Raw genomic sequence first — 19,417 nt, forward strand, 5'->3', positions numbered from 1 at the left:
AATTTATATCTCCTTGGAAGCTAAGAGCAATGTTTATGAGAGAAGCTTAGGGGAGTTTTTAAAAAGCTCAGTTCAATATGATAAAGACCAAATCAATATGAGCTCTTAAAATAATGGTGGATTTTCAGTGGCTGAGTGTGAGTTGGGGGTTATGTTCTTTTCTATTTCTATTGCTGTTTTTCTTTCTTTCTTTTGGTACTTTAAAATATATTTTCACAATTTTGCTTTAACATAAATATAGCCTGTCTACATATAATATGCAAACCAAATCCAAGTATTAAGTAGTCCTTTTCATTGAATCTTCTGATTATTTTTTTCATTATTTTTTTTCAAATTAGAGTTCACTTTCGTAGGATTTTAAAAAATATCTTGATTGTTTGAAAGCTAGCCTAATTTGATCCCTGTGTATGGAATTATCATGATTGTTAGAATACTGCTTACAACAAAGTGCTAGACAAAATATGGCATTAGATGTAATGGAGGATGTGCCCTCTATTTAGGAAACTGATAATAGTTTTACTTAAGGTCAATTTTTTGTATCTTGTAGGTGTTTAAATACCTGTCTACTAGAGATTGCCTTTTGGAAGTGAACTATTGTGCAGTCATGAGACACAGTGACATATTTTTACAGAGGGTGGGTACACAATATGCCATGATTCTTATGGTGCAGGGCAGGGCTCACCGGTACCTGGTGCTTCTATGGAAGAAAGATGAGTCAGGTCTGGCTCTCTCCCAAGGGCCTTCTGGTGCCTCCTTGTGTCTCCTGGGGCCCAGAGATAATCTTGGGAGCCCTCCTGTCTCAGTGCTTGTGTTTTTGCTACCTGTGGCTGAGATGTGTTTTGGCAGCAAAGAAAAAGTAAGAAATTCAGAGGAGGAATCAGAGGGGTCCTATTCAACTTTTTATTAAGAACAACCCATTTTCTCTGTGGTAAGGACAAAACAAGAGTCTTACATTTTTGCATGAATAATCAATACTAATACTTATCTACTATGTATTCCTCTTAGATATGTGGAAAAAAGTGTGAAGTGTTGAAGGGATTTATATGCTATTTTTCTAACCTTAAAGGAGCTAAATGTTTACAAATGTGAATGGGCCATTCTAAATGTCATGATAGTAACAGCATGATTTTTCCTGAAACTCTGTCCTTAGATTCTTTCCCGCCTCCATCATTTGAATAAATGGCTCAACCCTCCACCAAGTGTTGATTGCTCCCTCTTCCTCATGATGGCATTTCATCCCTAACCGGACCATATTTAGGTCTATCAATCTTATTATCCAGTCACACTTCTATTCAGTTAACCTTCTCAGATGTACCTCTTCCACCTGTTATCTATATCTCTACTGCCACCAGACCAGTTTTGGCCATCGTCATAATTTACTTGGGTACCTGTGACAGCCTTTATAGTTTGTTCTGCTTCCATAGGTTTTTCCTCCTGCAGGTAACTCTTAATAATAAGCAGTGATGCCTCATCTTAAAAATATTCATTGACTCATAACTGCATAGAAAAATATGAATAAATGCAGAAACACAGAAACGGGTCAACAGCAAATTCTTTCTGTTAATACCAGAAAAGATCACCCTGTGATCTGGCCCCTTTCTCTACAGCCTCACTGAACCCATCTCCCTCTCACTTATATGCTCCAGCCACACTGGTCTTTTACTACCTGGACCATGTGGAGAAATTTCCTAAGGCGTTTTCAAATGCTGTTCTTAGAGCCTGGACTCTTCCTTTTTCTCCTTCTTAAACTTTAAGCCTCAGCTCAAAGGCCTCTTCCTCAGATCATTCTGGATCACCTTGTCAAAAGTAGGTGGTCATCTGTTAGTTTCTATCTTGGTACCTTGTTTGTTTCCTGCACAGTGCTTATTATACAGCATGCAGATATTTTGTGGATTTGTACAATGCATGCTCCATAGTGCAAGCCTTTATTGTTGAGTCAGCTTCCAGTACAGTGCCTGGCATGAAGTAGTGGGGGAGGGTGTCCCCAGATATTTCAGTACAAAGATATGACTTATTTCATCACAGAGCACATCAATCCAGTAAATATATGCATTTCCTGTTGTTGTCGTTGAGCATCTGATACGTTCACAGCCTTGTACTATGATTTTGAATAGGTAAAATTAAAATATCCTGAGATGTATTCCTATCTTTTAGCAATTATTAGGCAATAACGTGTTGAAAGGTAAGTAGATTATAATGTATTCTTAGGAAAGCAGTGACCACAACTGAATTAAAATGTATTTTAAAGAAAAATTGGAGTATAAGCCAATATGACTTTAGTGTGAATGACTCCTAATATACAATGATGACTGTATTTCGTTTAAACCTTTATATTTTACCAAGAATTTAGGCTAAATTGGTAATTACTAAATTTAAAATATTGTTTTGTAATAAAAATGAGCATTTGAATAGGCTCTGCTGATGTAAATATGGTCAAGTGAGGCTTAGGCTTAAGATCTGCTGCTCACACGATCCAAGTTGGTGTTTACTCCAGGCTCAAGGGGCAAATGATCTCTCAAATCCAAAATGTTCACTAAGAAAGGCTCAGAGAGACACTGTGGCTAATCCAGGAAGATCCATCACTGTTATTTGGTGCCAGAGGAGGGACTTGAAACTGCATGCTGGCCAATGATAGCATCATATTTACACACACACACACACATACACACACACACACACTCACACACACACACACACACACACACTCTCACACTCACACACACACTCACACACACACACTCACACTCACACACACACTCACACACACACGCACACTCACACACTCACACATACACACTCTCACACACACTCACACACACACTCACACACACACACTCATACACACAAAACTTTGTGTGGCAATAAAACCTCAATTATTTTTTTGAGACTACACCTAAGGATAACCCAAACAAGTAGTTTTGCTACTAATATTTGGTTGAAAATTTTGCTTGCAAATAGGTGACCGGCATTGATTTGTGATATTGTTTTCATTTTGGGGAGTTCTGGGTCAAGAATTTGGCAATCATGTCTCCTCCGAAGGACTAAAAGTATTTTATGAATTGTCACCAGGGATTTTGTTAAATGTTCTATGAAGACGGCACATTGTGGTTGTTGCAATGTCTTGGAGTGCATCTGTGTACTAATTGAAGATGGCCCTCTGTTTTACATACCACAGTCAGCTAATTTATTATTACACGGGGTATTATAGCTTCCCTCTTCAGAACTATGAAAATCAGATTGCCACTTAAGTTGGCAAGGTCATAATAAAAGACACTATAAGACTGTATAAAAATAATTTTCATATGAGGATTTATGGAAGAGCATTCACAGAATGTGAGTAGATTACTTTTCTGGGATAGGAATGAACAATTTGGTGTCTCTCCGTCCAGCAAAAAGAAATTTCTTCATTGAAGGTTTAATTTACTTCTCTGTGTATCTGGAAGGAAATGGCTTTAGGCAACAGGGAAAGCCTCAGCTTTTGGCAGCTAAAGTTGGAATGAAGTTTGGAGGAATGAAACTTGGATGGTGAGGAAAAATGCCAGGCCATGGTGAAGAAGGAAAGGAGAAGGGAACCCTTGAACAGTGCCAATAAACAATAGCCACAGACAAAGTGCAGTTGACATTGTATACAGAACTGAACTTTATATTTTTTTAACTCACTGACAAAAGAGTTCTCTCTTTAAAATAATAATTGCATTTTAAGTAAAACTATGCTATTATTGCTTTTTTTTTTATAGAGGAGATGGAATACCTTTAGATTTTTAAAATGAGGTAACTGGGAGCCAAATATGCCATATATTATTATTAAAATACACCATTACTTTAATTGTAATTTCATTGCTGTTCATTTTATTATTTCCTTTTGTTGTGTCAAGTGTTTGAGTGATTGCTATTATTGATCATGAATTTCTTTAAAATGACTCCTGGATCTTTTACAAAGCTTTCTGAATAACTTATCAAAATAAGATAAAAGTCTAATTGCACCTACGATTGTCCACTAGGAAATGTAGAGGGAGAAGTCCATTTACAGTGTCATTAACTGACCAGCTCTGCTCTGCTGTGAATGCTTTTTTCTTTCCCAGTCTTCTCTTCTCCATCTCATTTCTGAACATTTGATAGACAAGCCATTAATACAAACTTTGCTTGATTATTAGGTTAAACTGTTAATACAAAGAATTGGAAAATTGAGCCTCTAAAGAAGATGAATAAGATTAGATAGATGAATTAAAATATAAGCACAAAGACATTTCTGTGGAGATTTTCAGTGAAATTTTCTATGTACTATATGCCAAACTTGACTTCCTGTGTCTGGTTGTTTTTAAAAAATAGGGATGATTTCACTAGACATAGTGTCTGTCAACTGTTCTATTTATTCATAAACTATGTACCTTAGACTATAATGTAATTGTTTAAAATATGTCATCTTCTTAAAGGTCTATAATTTAGAGATTAAAAAAAGAAGTAAATGTAGATGTTCAAATACATACAGGAAAGTTAAACAGGGGAAAGTAAAAGAAATGTTACATGATAATGAGATATCCATATATATATTGTTGTTGTTGTTAATCCGCACAGGATTTTTATCTATTGCTTTTCAGAAAGAGTGGATGGGAGGGAGGGAGAGAAAGAGGGCAGGAGAGAGGGAGGAAGGGGGAGAGAGAGAAAGAGAGAAAAACAAACATGGATGTGAGAGAGACACCTGAACTGGTTGCCTCCCGCACTCGCCCACCTCAACTGGGGGCAGGGAGCAAACCCATAACCCAGATACTTGCCTTTGACTAGGAATCGAACCTGCAGCCCTTCAGTGCACAGGCTGATGCCCTAACCACTGCGAACACTGGCCAACTCATCCCTTATGTATTGATTTAAACTCCATAAATGATTTATTTTCACGTCCAATGGACAGTGCTTCTTTTGGGGCTTGGGAAAGATAATTTATTAACTGAATGTATATTTTGAGTAGGATAAATAGAATATTGTACTGGTAAATAATATCCTTTTTATCTGGCTGATGATATAAAGTCTCAGGAAATATGGGACCAATCTTTACAGATGATCCTTTCATGCTATAAAATAATACAAAGTTTAAGTGAAGGGTTTTGTCTTCTTAATATAATATATATTCTTGTTACCCTGGACAAACTTGGCTCATGGTGATTAGGTAGGGAGAAGCAAACGGCATCCTCAGGGGCCAGCTGGGAGCAAGATTCTTACTGCACCATGAGGTCATCCAGCAGCTTTTAGGAATGAATGTTTGCAGAGAAGCTCTTTTGAAAATTCATATTATTTCCTTACTGTACTTCAGAATTTTTGTAAATATTTTTACAAAGTGTTAAAAGCACAGAAGAATACAATTATAATCATATTAGTATAGAGGTCTTAGTCAAATGCTTTAATTTCTAAAATGTAACTTCATTGTAAAATAATTAGTGTCTAATTCTAAGAGTATCTGTACAAATGAAGTTAAATATATACACATACACACTAAAAAGGGCATTTTTGTGTCTCACATGATGAGTAGGTATTCAATAATGGTAGGTAGACAATTTTGAACACTATTACAATCAAAATGAGTTTTGATTATATCTTAAATACAATGATACAGCATCTAAAGTTCATTGTTGTTACTTTTACTTTTAATCCTATTTCAATGAATACTAATAATGCAGTTTCTCTATTTTTAATGACATCTCTAATATAGGATAATTCTATTTTGAATTCCGTATATCATTCTCTTGCTAAAGTTGTCACCTATAGGGCTATTATAGATAGTTTATATGAAGTATCTAAAAACTTGTCAGTAGGAAAATATGGGAGAGATGCTTAAAATAAATTTTTTTTAACTATTCAATTACATTGTTTTTATGTTTTGAACCTGATCTATCAGAATTCTTTATTAATGGAGAACAGAACAGGGGAGGTGACCTGCTAGATATCCTATTAATTAGTACATCATACAACTAATATCTGATTTTATAGGACAATTCTGAAAAGAGTATATCATAGAATTTTTTACTTATATATGAAATCAAACTTACTCTAATAATTCAGTCATCAGGAATGTAACTCTTAATTTTTAAACCAACAAATAAGATGTCTAAGCCTGAGGGAAATATTTTCCAATATGTCCACTTACTTGCTTTATTTCATTGGTGATACATTTACAAAAAGTAGGATCTTATACAGAAAACCATCAAATTAAGGGTAATAACTGAATATTTTATTTGTTTTCTTTATCAATCCACAATTCTTCCCCAGTTACAAAGAATAATCGACTATGTATTGCAAGAGGTAGACCAGGGAAATATCTTGAAGATAGAAAATAAATATATAACAGGCACACTGCCATATAAAGAGCACAGTTTACATCTTGTTAATATTACTGATAATAACATTAATTTAACAGCCTCGAATACAGTGGTCTCATTTTTTCCAAGCAATACATTAAAGGATTTGCAAATGCTTCTTTTAAATCCCCACAATCACCCTTTGAGGTGAGAACCCTAAGGCTCAGAAGTTACATTACCTTCCCAAAGACTCATAGTGATTACTAAACCTGAGTAACACTCATCTTTTTTAAAGGAGAAAAAATCTTATTTATCCCAATATACTTTCACATATCCCACACAGCTATACCCTATAGTTATGTTGCCAGATTCCCACAAAAGCCTTTTTACCCCTAATGGTACTGAAATATTCTACATTTGTAATTGAACATAGCCAGCTATGTAGTTACAATACTAGAGAACAAGAAAAAGAAAGATTGTTTAAATGTTCATCTTGAATGCTGATTCTTGGGGAGTGCATTTGTGTGAAACTGCAATTGAGATTTAGGTGGATGTTTGAAGGTATTATAAAATGTATCTATACATTTAAAGTGTTATTGAGGTTGTTTTAGAGATTGAGAGACTTTACTTTTCTGGTCTAGGGTTGTCATTGTACTACTCTGATTTGACTTGGTCATGAATGTTTTTGTTTGTTTTATTATGAGGGAGTCAAAAGAGGAAAAGGGACTTTCCTAAGGTAGATGAGAGTTGAAAGAAGAGGAGTATTGTCATTAAAAGGGGTATGTATATTAAATGTCATGGATGAAGTTTATGCATCCTTGAGTGATGTAATGGATAAAATGGAATAAAGTTGCAAATATGAGATCCTGGTGTTAGAGGGTGGAGGAATATAGAAAGTAAAGCGACCTTCTGCAGGGTAAGGAAGGAAGAAGATGGTATTCCTCTAAAGTTCTTATGTCCTAGAAATTAAGAATATATTAGAAGAGTACAAATGTTCTTAGTACTAAAAATTGATACACTCAAATGTAACCTACATCATAGTACTTATTGTCACAAAGACAATGATTTATGTCATTTAAAGTGTTTCTTTAACATCAATGATTCAAGGTGTTCACTCTTAAAGGTTTTAAAACAGTTTTGGAAAATTTAATTTAATTTACATTATGCTTATAGTAATTTCTAATACAGGTAATTTTTAAAATATGTATTATGTACTTTGCTTGGGTTATAAAAACCATAGGAAATTGGGCTCCTGAGTTCTATGATATATCTCAATCTGTTCTAATGTTTGTGGATTGGCAACTGTGTGCCACAAGAATTTTTAAAACATGCAATACCTGACTGTTTAGTCAAGGGCACTGACCTCTTTTCCCTTAGATTGTCAAATAAAAAAAAATGACAACAGCCAACACAACAATAGCTGTACAGTGTGAATAAATCAAAATTATACTTTTTTTGTCAGATCAGCAAAAAATACATTTTTTGTCGTGCCACAGAATTTTAGTAATTATTATATGTGTGCCATGAGTTGAAAAGGTTGAAAATTGCTGTACTAGACTTTTTAAGGGAAGAGAACATTGCTTGTTCATATTGACATCCCTGCAGGTTGTCTTACATGCAGTCATTCTTAATCCATAGCTTCCGATTAAATGAATCATTTATTGCACAACTATATATGCTCAACTTTTATTAAAAGCAGTTCTTTTTTACGGAAACTTTCTAAGCATGTGGAAGGAATAACTTAAGGATTTACTAATTTATGCTTCTCAACCCTAGCTTTCTATCATTACTAGGTCCTGATGAAAGTGTCAGATATCTTATTTCTTAGAAAGGGAACAGCACTCCTGCTTATTTTCTGCCACAGTTTGGGTTCACTAATCCTAGATGACAATATTTAGTTTTATTTGCATAAAATACCCAAACTATTTTAACATGTGCTCAGGTTGACACATTACAAAGACTGAAGCCCAAATCCTTTCCTGAGACCTATCTATTAAAAGATTTGCTTAAGAGGTGGACTGCAGTCACATAAATAAAAAGAGTGAGAGCTAAAATATCCAACTGGCCTGGTGATCAGTCATTAAACCCTATGTGTAGATCAGGAATTGGAATCTAAGTTGGTATCAATGCCACTGAGGTTTGTGGGAAGGGAGAACCTGGCAGATATCCCAGGAGTGGTGGTAAAGGGATGCTGAGTTGCTCCAGGTCAGTTCCCAGAACTCTTAGCATCACTATTCTCAGCACTCGTATGTTTTCTGAAATTTAGCAATAATTCCCTTTTCCCCTCCCTCTTCCTTTATTCACTCCCTTCAGCAAGTATTTATTGAGCAGCTACTCAAGCACTATTATAGACACTGTAGATATAGCAGTGAGCAAAACATGAAACTTTATGCAAGTTTGGGGACAGATAATGAGTAAATAAACAAATATTTACTCATCATCTATCCTTGTATATATGCTGTCAAGAAACATGCAGCAGGACAGGGAAAATTGAGGGAGAGAGGCATTATTTAGTAAGGGTGGGTAGAAAGCTTTTAATTTTTTTTCTCTTTCTTTAAAATTTATTTTTATTAAATTTGAGGGGGTTACATTGCTTAATAAAATTATATAGGTTTCATGTGTACATTTCTATGATACATCATCTCTATATTACATTGTGCCCTCTACCCCAAATCTTTTACCAGACACTCAACTCCCTTGACCCTTCACTACCTTCCAATCCCCCTTCCCTCTGGTACCACCATAATGTTATCTATGTCTATGCATTATTGTTTGTCTTGTTTGCTCATTTATTGCTTTCCATTTTTGAGGATCCTTAAAAATTTAAGAATAGACTTACCTTATGACCCAGCAACCCCTCTTTTGGGTATCTACCCCCCAAAATTGGAAAATATTTACATATTTATAAATATATATGCACCCCTGTGTTCATTGCAGCATTATTCACAGTGGTCAAGACATGGAAACAACTGAAATGTTCTTTGGTAGATGATTGGATAAAGAAGATGTGGTACACATAAACAATGGAATCCTGCTCAGCCATAAGAAAGTATAAAATACTGTCATTTGCGACAACATGGATTGATTTTGAGAATATCCTGTTAAGCGAAATAAATCAGACAGAAAAAGTCAAGAACCATATGATTTTACTCATATGTGGGATATAAAACTGAAAGCAACAACAAAAAATGCTTTTTAGAGGTGATATTTGAGCAGAGCCTAGGAGGTCAGGAAGTGAGGGAGCTAGCTATGTAAGAGGAAAATCATTCCAGTCACAAAGAACTTCAGTTGCAACATATCTGATATGTTTATGGAACAGCAGGAAATCAGTGTGGCTGAAATGCAGAGAGCAAGGTAGAAATTAGTGTAAGATGAGGGCCTTTTCTTAATTTAGAAAAAATTGCTGTCTGCTTAGAGATCTGTATGATAAGCCAATCCAACAGTGATGGGATGGAGAACCAGGAAGGGGATGAAGTGTGCTTCCCGCCCCACACGGGGTCCCATTCTGGGCAAATAAATGATTGGGAAACTTCTAATTTCCATACAATATCTTTTTGTCTTTTTTTATGGATAACTTATATGTGATTGAACTCTAGAACTTCTTCATCATTCCACACTGAAACTCTGTACTCATTAAAAAATAACTCCTCATTTCCTTTGTCCCCCTCCCAGTGCCTGGTAATAGTTAACATTCTACTTTCTCTATGAATGTAACTATTCTCAGTACCACAGAATCATACAGTATTTTTTTGTGTGTGTTTGGCTTATTTCATCTAGCATATTTTAAAGATTTATGGCATGTATGAGAATATTCTTCATTTTTAAGGCTGTATAATATTCCATTGTATGTATATGCCATATTTTGTTTATCCATTCAGACATTGATGACATTGGTATACAAACAGCTTCTAATTAATTCTTTTGGGTATATACCCATAATTGGAATTTCTGGATCATATACTAATTCTATGTTTAATTTTTGTGAAGAACTGCTGTAACATTTTCCACAGTGAATAAATTATTTTATATTCCCACTAGCAATGCACAAGGGCTCCAATGTCCACATCAGGAAATTGTAAGCAACACTCTTGCTTACATTTTTTCTCTTTTTAAATAATACACATCATAGTGAGAATAAAGTGGTATCTCGTTGTGGTTTTGATTTGCATTTCTGTAATGATTAGTGAGGTGGAATATATTTTTGTGAACTTATCGACCATTTGTATATTTTCTTTTTTTAAATAATTTTTATTTCTTGAAGTATTAAAAAGAGTATTACATATGTCTCCTTCCCCCCCCCCCCTTGACATTCCCCCGGGCCCTACTCCCTAGTGTCTTGTGTCCATTGGTTATTCTTATATGCATGCATATAAGTCCTTCGGTTGATCTCTTAACACCCCCTCCAAACCCTCCCCAGGCTTCGCACTGTAGTTTGACAGTCTGTTCAATGCTGCTCTGCCTTCTCTTTGAAGAAATGTCTATTCCAAGCTTTGTGCGCTTTTGAATGGGTATGTTTTTGTAATTTTGATGAAATCTACTTTATCTGTGTGTTTTTTTATTTTGTTGTCTGTGCTTTTGAGGCCATATCTGAGAAAATATTGTTAAACCTGATTTTCCCCCTATGTTTTCTTATTATAGTTTTAGCTCTTACTTATTTTCTTCACAATTACTTTAGACATTACAGAGTCTAATAGTTTCCAACTTCCCTTCACTAATAACTCCAAGAGGTCTGGTTTTTAGCTCAAATATTTCTTACTCTGAGCATTTACCTTCCATTTCAATAACCCCATCTAATTTTTTTCTTACACAAAGGATTAAAATTCTTGAATTATTGGAAGAGTATACTAGCAACTTTAGGGGATTCCTGATGTGGGAAGAATATTATATATTCATATTTTCCTCCTGTCTGATGGGGTTCTTTCATTTTTGACCAATCTTGTTATTGGAAAAGTTTGGGTTTGGTCCCTTCCTGTATAGTCCAGGGAAGTCTAATTCCTTGCTAACTACTTAATAGATTCAGGAACTCTTTATGTTCTTATCCTAAGAATTAGATGATATAATTAAGTGGAATTCTACCTGGCCGGCTGGTGTGACTCAGTGGTTGAACATCAACCCATAAACCAGGAGGTCACATTTCGATTCTTGGTCAGAGCACATGCCCAATTGCAAGCTTGATCTCCAGTAGGGGGTGTGCAGGAGGCAGCCTATTGATGATTCTCTCTCATAATTGATTTCTCTCTCTCTCTCTCTCTCTCTCTCTCTCTCTCTCTCTCTCTCTCCCTCTTCCTTCCTCTCTCTGAAATCAATACAAACATATTTTAGGGGGAAAAAGGATTCTATCTGCTATAATCATGATACCCTCTGACCCAGCACAATGTTTTGCACAGAGTGGTACTCATAATACTGGAGTGAGTAGACAAATGAATAAATGAATGCAAAAGAAAGACTATCTTGTTTTCTGAAGCATTTAGACTTCTACTATTTAAATCTTAGATTCATTTTAATAAAACAAGTTCAGAAGTCTCCTTTCTCCATAGTGAAAATTAGCAAAGACACTAATTTTTCATTCAATTTTTGTTAGAAGTGTTTTTAGAAGTTTGCTAATGAGATCTAAAGTTTGAAGGTTAGAGATTGTACCACAAATATTTCTCGTTCCATTAGACAGTCCTTGTGGAGGTTCAGTCCCATAGGCAGCAGTTTTTCCCTTGTGTAGCTACTGGCAAATGAAAACGGTAATAGTTTACACTGAGTATGGTATATATTGTCATGAAAATAACACACATATATAACACATAAATATAGTTTGTTTATGAACAGTTCAATATATTCATCATAATAATAGTTAAAAGAGTTAAAGCCTGTAAATAAAAGTTAAGCACCTTTGCCATTGAATTGTTGAATACTCTTTTTGCCTAAATACTTACCTTATTCAGAATCTAAGTCTCCTGGTCAGATATATACCAGAATATAAATTTGAGGAAGGATGGGAATTATTTTATTCCCATTTAATTATTACTCTGTAGCAACTGTCTACTCTGGAATTTTCTCCATGATTCTAAGCCTATTTACATCTACTAGGAGATTCTGGAAATCCTGTCTTAAACAGTAGAACATAAGGAATCCTATCATGTAATCCACTCATTAAAAAAATATATGCCCTAAATCTTCTGAATACCCTTTACACAACAATAACCTCCAAAGAGAATACATTTTAAACAATATTATATGGGTTTTATCCTATTCCCAGATTAAGGTCAAGGCTACGAAGTGCCTTGCAGCAATTACAGCCTGTAGTTCCATGAGAGAGTAGAGAAATATGAAACACAGGATGTTTCTGTTTATGAACATGTAAATTTTGTAAAAAAAAAAAAACTTGTTGGTAAGTTCATGTGATTTATCCCATAGTACTTTAGCATCCTTTGATGAATTTCTACTATATAAGCTGTTTCTTTAGAATCATAAAACTGGGTACCTCTTTCCTGTGCCAATATACATTCTAAAAGAATGTCGAAAGCAAAAATCTTATAAGTAGACAACCAGTTTTCTTGATAATATCCACAGATATTCCAAGGAATTCCTTGGCATGCATACTACTTCATTCACCTGTCCCAATATTACATTCAAGAACCTTGAGTGTACTGAACTATTGCTGGCCTGTTGGGGGTGTTTCTTCAGAAACTGTTCTACGCTTGGATTTTACCTTCTTGAGCAACTACCTAGCCTTCTCTTGTTTTAATGTTAGGTTCTGGAGCATTCATTACTAATGAAGTGACACTATCTGATCTGTGCTAAAACTTCTCCCTTAAAACATTTTTTTCTTTGTGTCTTCCTAGCTTTTGCCTAGGTTCAGCATTTTTGACCTATTGTATAACCCTGCTCAGTCCTAAAGAATCATGGCTACTATTGGATGATTAATCCTTTATGCACTTGCCACATTCCTTTACACTTTAAATTATTTTCTTATTTCTGCTTTGATTTCCATACATTCCAATTCCTGGGTTTTAAAATCTTCCAGCACTCTCATTATATTTGCATTTAACAAGCCTGATGGGCTTGTCTTCATCACCACTTAAAAACAGTGTGCATATTCTGCATGTACTGCATGGACTAATGAGCCTTATGTTGGCAGGGTCTTTATAAATGTCTGTGTGTGATATATATCGCCATATGTTGGTAGAAAGCAGCGTGGTCTTGGTTTTGCAATGATAATAGCTTTGTTTTAATCTTTAAAATATTTAAAGTTGAAATCTCCTTAAGGAGAAATGGTTCTGTACATGCAATATAAACATCTATCTATTATGGATAACCAAATTTATTCTCCTTCCTTAAGAACATTAGGTGTGCAAAGTCAATTTATATGGAAGCTGATAAAAATCACTCATAATAATAGTGATTTTTTGCACTTAAAATGTATCAGGAAATGTGCTAAATGAATGGTTTAGGATATATTGTGCACTTAAAGTGCACTAAGAAATGTGCTTCATGATTAAAATGCAGTGTCACATTTTTTCCCTTGGAATGACCTTATGCGATAATCATTTTCAGCCGTGTCTTATGAAGCAGAAACTAAACTTTGGAGAGATTAATTAATTTGCCCCCGCACACAAGCTAGTAAGCAGTAGAGATGGAATTTGAACCCAGGTCTCTCTCACTCTGGAGCCACAAACCTAACAACTATGCTATGTTTTCTTCCTACTTTATTGCAGACCTATTTTAGAATAAAGCCTTAAACATGTTATGCACATGAAATAACATATAAGTAACAAATATTCTCCACTTAAATGTTAATACGGTTTTACTTTTAATGACCAGCTCACAGTTCATCATTTAAAATTGCAGTTGGTAAAATTGCTATATGTATATAAGATTTATTTAGCTTAGGCACTATGGTAGGCATTTTACAGAAACTTTCTATTTTATCTAATAATCTTTGAAGATATACTTTCTCCATTTCATTTATGAAGAATTTGTGTAATGCCACAGAGCTAGTTGTGTGTTTTAATCAAGAATTAAAACCTAAGTCTGCCTGACACCAAAGTTATTAGACCCTTTTTCCTAAACCATGTTGCTGTTTTGGAGGAAGTGGATATTTGCGTAATCAAAGAGTGGAAATGCACTCTTTATACAAGACTCTATGAAAAGGAGTAGGATCTCTTTTGCAGCCACACTTCAGTGACTCTAGAGGTCACCAAAGTCTGTGATGATTTTGTGATCTCAAGTAAGGGTTAATTCTGACAATATAAAATTATTGTTAGCTAAGATATATTTTCTCTTTTTCTTTCATATATCATGCATAGATAAGAATACATGAATTTTTCTATTAAACTTTTCAGATATGCCAGCAGTCATTGACAATAACCTTCCTTTTCCCCAAAGAAATACACTTCTTGAGATTTTTAACTTTATTTTTGTAAATTTGAGTTCTATATTTTGTATCCCCAAGCATGGAGACAACTTCTTTCTTTTGATATTTTTTTCTCACCAAATTCCTACTATTCATCTGCCACTCTAAATATGAACACCTTTAAGGTGTGGTATGTTTTTTTTTGTTTGTTTGTTTTTGCATAGCAGTTATTAAAAAAACATAAAATGTTATAAAACTCTGAGTGAATGGCTAAATAATTTTGGTACATCTGTGCAATAGGAGTTTCTGAAGCTGCTGTAAAGAGAAGTTGTGACTCTGAAACATACTAATGTAGAAATATTTCCAGGTTATAATTTTAAGTGACAAATGCACAAATGTAAAGCAGTGTGTGTATATATGGTATTATTTGTGTAAAAAGAAAATTATATAGGTATATATGTGTTTATGCAAACATGTAGATGGATACACAAAGGATTGGTATCAGTAGTTGCCTCTAGGATAGGAATCTAGGTGCCTGGGGGGAAAAAGGAGAGGGGGAGAATTAATTTTCATTATACATACTTTTAAGTTTTGTGGCTATATTTATTCTATAAAAATAAATGTAAAAATACTACTTAGGGAAGAAACAAGAGTCAAACATGCAGCATTAGCCCAATTACTCAACTTAAAAGTGTCCTGTTCTTGGAGTTAATAACTTCTCTGAAGTTTAGGATTATAATCAAGTAAAGGGTTCTCAAAATTTGTCTGAAATGAATTAAATGATGCATGTGAATGAGTGATGAATGATGATGAATGATGTATCTAAGTGTCTTAAAAACCATCTATAATAATAAAAGTGTAATATGCTAATTAGACCAGACATCCTTCCGGACGTCCTTCTGGATGACCTTCCAGACGAAACTGGGGCTGCAGCTGCGGGATTGAGGAAGCCATTGCAGCTGCGAGGGAGGGATCCAGGCAGCCGCCATGGCTGCGAAGGCCTACTCTTGCACACATTTCATGCATCGGGCCTCTAGTCCTATATAATAAAAGCCTAATATGCAAATCGACCTAACAGTGGAACGGCCAGTGGAACGACTATGACATGCATTGACTACCAGGGGGCAGACGCTTAATGCTGCCCGCAGGCCCTAGGCCAGCCAAGGCGGGTGCCAGCGGGGGGGGGGGGGGGGTGATTGCCCTGTTGGTTGCCCTGCAGAGGGAGGTGACTGGTGGCAGTGGTGGTGTGGGGGAGTGGGGCTGGCGAGTGGGCAGCACCAGGCCGGCCAAGGCAGGTGCCAGCGGAGGGCCCCACAATTGCCCTGCCAGTTGTCCCACAGATCAGCCCTGATCGCTGGCCAGGCCTAGGGACCCTACCCATGCACCAATTTCGTGCATCAGGCCTCTATTAATGCATATAAAAATATATAATGTCATTATTAGCCTTTGGGAATAGTTATTTGAATTAAAGAAACTGCATTATACAAAACTCGAAGTGCAGAAAAGGTTGTGCAGAAGATCTGAGGAGATGCAAGATCCAACTAAGAAAAGAACAGAACAGAGCAAAAATTTTATCTCAGTTAGATGGTTCCATTTGAGATAAAATGGGCAAACTCTCTCAGCATCAGACAAGACTCCAGGGACTGTGTGAATATTTCATTCCCAGGTCTATGCTTCCCAGAAATATATCTTGAAGATAAAACTCTATTCTCACAATAGGAAAATATATATATCTATATATATGCCCCAAAGTGTGAATATTTTAATTATAAAATAACTGCATAGTTCTGTTAAGTAGTAATTATAGATTTTTTAATTAAAAAGCAAGTTTACCAAAGATAAAAACTTGAAAAATGGCAAACTGACAAATAAATAAATGGAAATTTTGTGAAAAGGGATCAATATCTTAGCATAGCAAAGAAGGAAATGATGAGTTCCCCAATAGGAAAAGGACCAAGAGAAGAGACAGATTCATCAAATAAGAAACAGAAATGTCCCATGTATTGCACATTTTAAAAGAAACCTTTTCCCCATCAATTTGGGAAGCATTTTAAAATTTACTACAGTTAATATTGTTGTGGTGAGGAAAAATATATTTCCATATCAGAGGGAACATAAATTATTATAGCCTTTTTGGAAAACATTTGGCTTTCTGTTTGTACGTAAAAAAAAACAACAACAAAGTAAATAGCTCAAAATATCAGTAATTTTCTCTGAGTAGATTAATTTTATTTTATGTTGTATCATTTTTAACACTTTCTAAATGTTCTGCCAATGAAAATTTGCTATATGTATATTCAACTATATTAATAACCCCAAATTCGTTATATGCTCAACTTTCTGCAAAGGATTGTATCTTGGATTTAATGATAATAAAATGTTTCCTCTTTAACTCGACCCTGTTATTTACCTACAAACTATTAAATAAACTTTGTTGTTTAATGGCAAAAATTAAGTTAGGATTAATCAGGTATGGTATTTCTGCATGTGTCTCTAAAATAACTTTGTAATTTATCACTTTGTTAGATATCCAGACATTTGGTGATTTGTCCTTAAACAAATATATATTTCAAATGAAATATTTTCAGTTTTGGGGTGCATGAGTATTGGTGAAAATGGAAAAATATCCCTAATGGATTTTTAACTTCTACTGTGACTACTGTTGTGACTAGTGTAATTCACAATTAGGGAATTTTAAAGTTTAATTAGTTGGTGTCCACCATATTGGTCTTCCTTCTCATCCATCTGATCAAGCTTTTGACTTTACCCTTTATGGTTGGGAGAAAGCTGCTTTAATTAAACATAAGCAGATGGATAGTAGTCTTTATTTTGGTGTAATTAAAATGAGAAACAGATTATAATAGCAAAATTTTATATTTCTTGTACCCATCTGCCTACCTGTAAGTTTTAGGAATTGTTGTTTTCTGAACATGTTTTAATTTTTTAAATGAGGAGAAAAAGAAAAATTGAGAGTGCCATAAATTTTAAAAAAGTTTCTGATGTAAAGTCAATGATGGCTATTGTGTATTATAAGTATTTGAAGGTGCTCTCAAAATACTGAAAAATCTTAAGTAATTTTGTTAAGTAATAAAGTTTGCTTACAAATCAGTGTGACATACATGACATGTTATCTTAAGGACAAGATGCTTACTTGTTCAGGTGATTGGGTTAGGAGACGTCCTCATTCCTCGAGCATTTAACAGGTTTCTGGGATGTCCAGATATCAAGGTATACACTGGATATAAATGATAGCTGACACAAATTTCCTGTCTAAGGAGTTTATTTGAAAAAGGCATGGAGACTGATGGAAGAAATGAGGCATTATTGGAACTATGGTAAAAAAAAAAAACACCTCAGTTAGGGAGCTGATGGGCGCCCAAAGCAGACAGGAGATGAGAAGAAGCTGATGAACAGTTTAATTTATATGTGAGGGAAAGAGGGAAGCAGATAAGGTCAGGTCTCTTAATAGAAGAGATGTTGAGCTGCATATTAAAAGATAAGTAATTGGGTGATCAGGGTCGTTGAAACTGTTTGAACAGAGGGAACATCATGAGAAGGCAAGAATCATAGAAATATCTGGCTGCCCTTTGGGTAAATGCAATGTAGGGTGATGTATCAGGAATGTAGACTGAATAGGGGAAGAAAAACTGTCAGCACCAGAGTAGGAACGTTTTTATGCCATAGAGAGACATTACAGTTAGTGGTCAGTTATAGAGGATTTTTTTTTTTTAGGCAGAAGGGATCTAAATCGGTATAGGTTCAACTGTTTTAAATTTTCTATTAAGCTATCATAAGCAAGGCTGTGTAATACTGATACTATGTTCACATTATGATAGGAAAACTTACCAATATTCCAGGTTAGCAGTTTTTCTTCAGTCTTACAGGTATAAGGTTTATTTGCTAGCAATGTCAAGACTAGTTTCCACATTGTACATGTCCCTTAACATCCATGTCGAGAAAGGAGAGTGGGAAGAGTATTTGTAATAGAGTCCAGTCCTCTCTCTCCTTTTTTTTTTTTTAACCCTGTCTTACAATAAAAAACAAACAAACACATATCATATACTGGAATGAAAAAACATGTTTCAAGTGTTACTGTATTATTTGGCATGTACTGGTAAGCATATTCTTAGGTAGTAATATCAGGTGCTTCGTAGTAATCCCTTAAAACTTCAAAATGAGATTTGTTTCCATTCCAATCAAGAAGGAAAAGGCATTTGGGGAAAAATAAATAAAATATTTGTTTTCTAGTAATTAAAGTTAACCATATGGGCACCTGGTTCAAAAGGTTTGGACACACTGAACCCACGTGATTTTTTCACCCAACCCCCAAGCCTAATGACATGGATGGCCATGTTGTATTCGCTTGTCCCTAGCAAAGGCAGATGGATCAGCCAGGGAATTCTCTGCTAGCTTGGCCTTTCTGAAACCACAAAGTCAGGAAATGCAATCAGAGTGCTCAGCTGAACCCAGAGCAAGAGCTTTCCTAATGGGTAACTATGACTTGAGAAATCACATCCATTAGATAAAGTGATTAAATATACATCAGTCCTTTGGCAAGGGAGCCATGAAGATATTGCAACAGAACATCAGGATGCGACCAGTCTCTCTTGCTCGAAAACAAACAAACACGTTTTGACCGTTGACATGTATCATTTCTGAATTCCTCAGCTCAAAGGAAGACATTTTTTCATGATGAGATTTATTCACTTCCTGTTTTGTTTTGTTTTTGGTGAAATAGAAAGTAATTGTGTAGTTAATAAAACATTATAAAGGAAATATTTCTAAA

The 19,417-nt window shown here is 35.0% G+C and overlaps 1 protein-coding gene across 2 annotated transcripts in view; it reads left to right on the forward strand.

Annotated features, from left to right (window-relative positions):
- The window catches only part of SCN9A (sodium voltage-gated channel alpha subunit 9), a 127,335-nt gene that overhangs the window by 998 nt on the left and 106,920 nt on the right, over nucleotides 1-19,417 (forward strand). The gene's annotated exons all lie outside the window — the stretch shown is intronic.

Source organism: Myotis daubentonii, chromosome 7, assembly GCF_963259705.1.
Source record: "Myotis daubentonii chromosome 7, mMyoDau2.1, whole genome shotgun sequence".
Classification (NCBI taxonomy): domain Eukaryota; kingdom Metazoa; phylum Chordata; class Mammalia; order Chiroptera; family Vespertilionidae; genus Myotis; species Myotis daubentonii.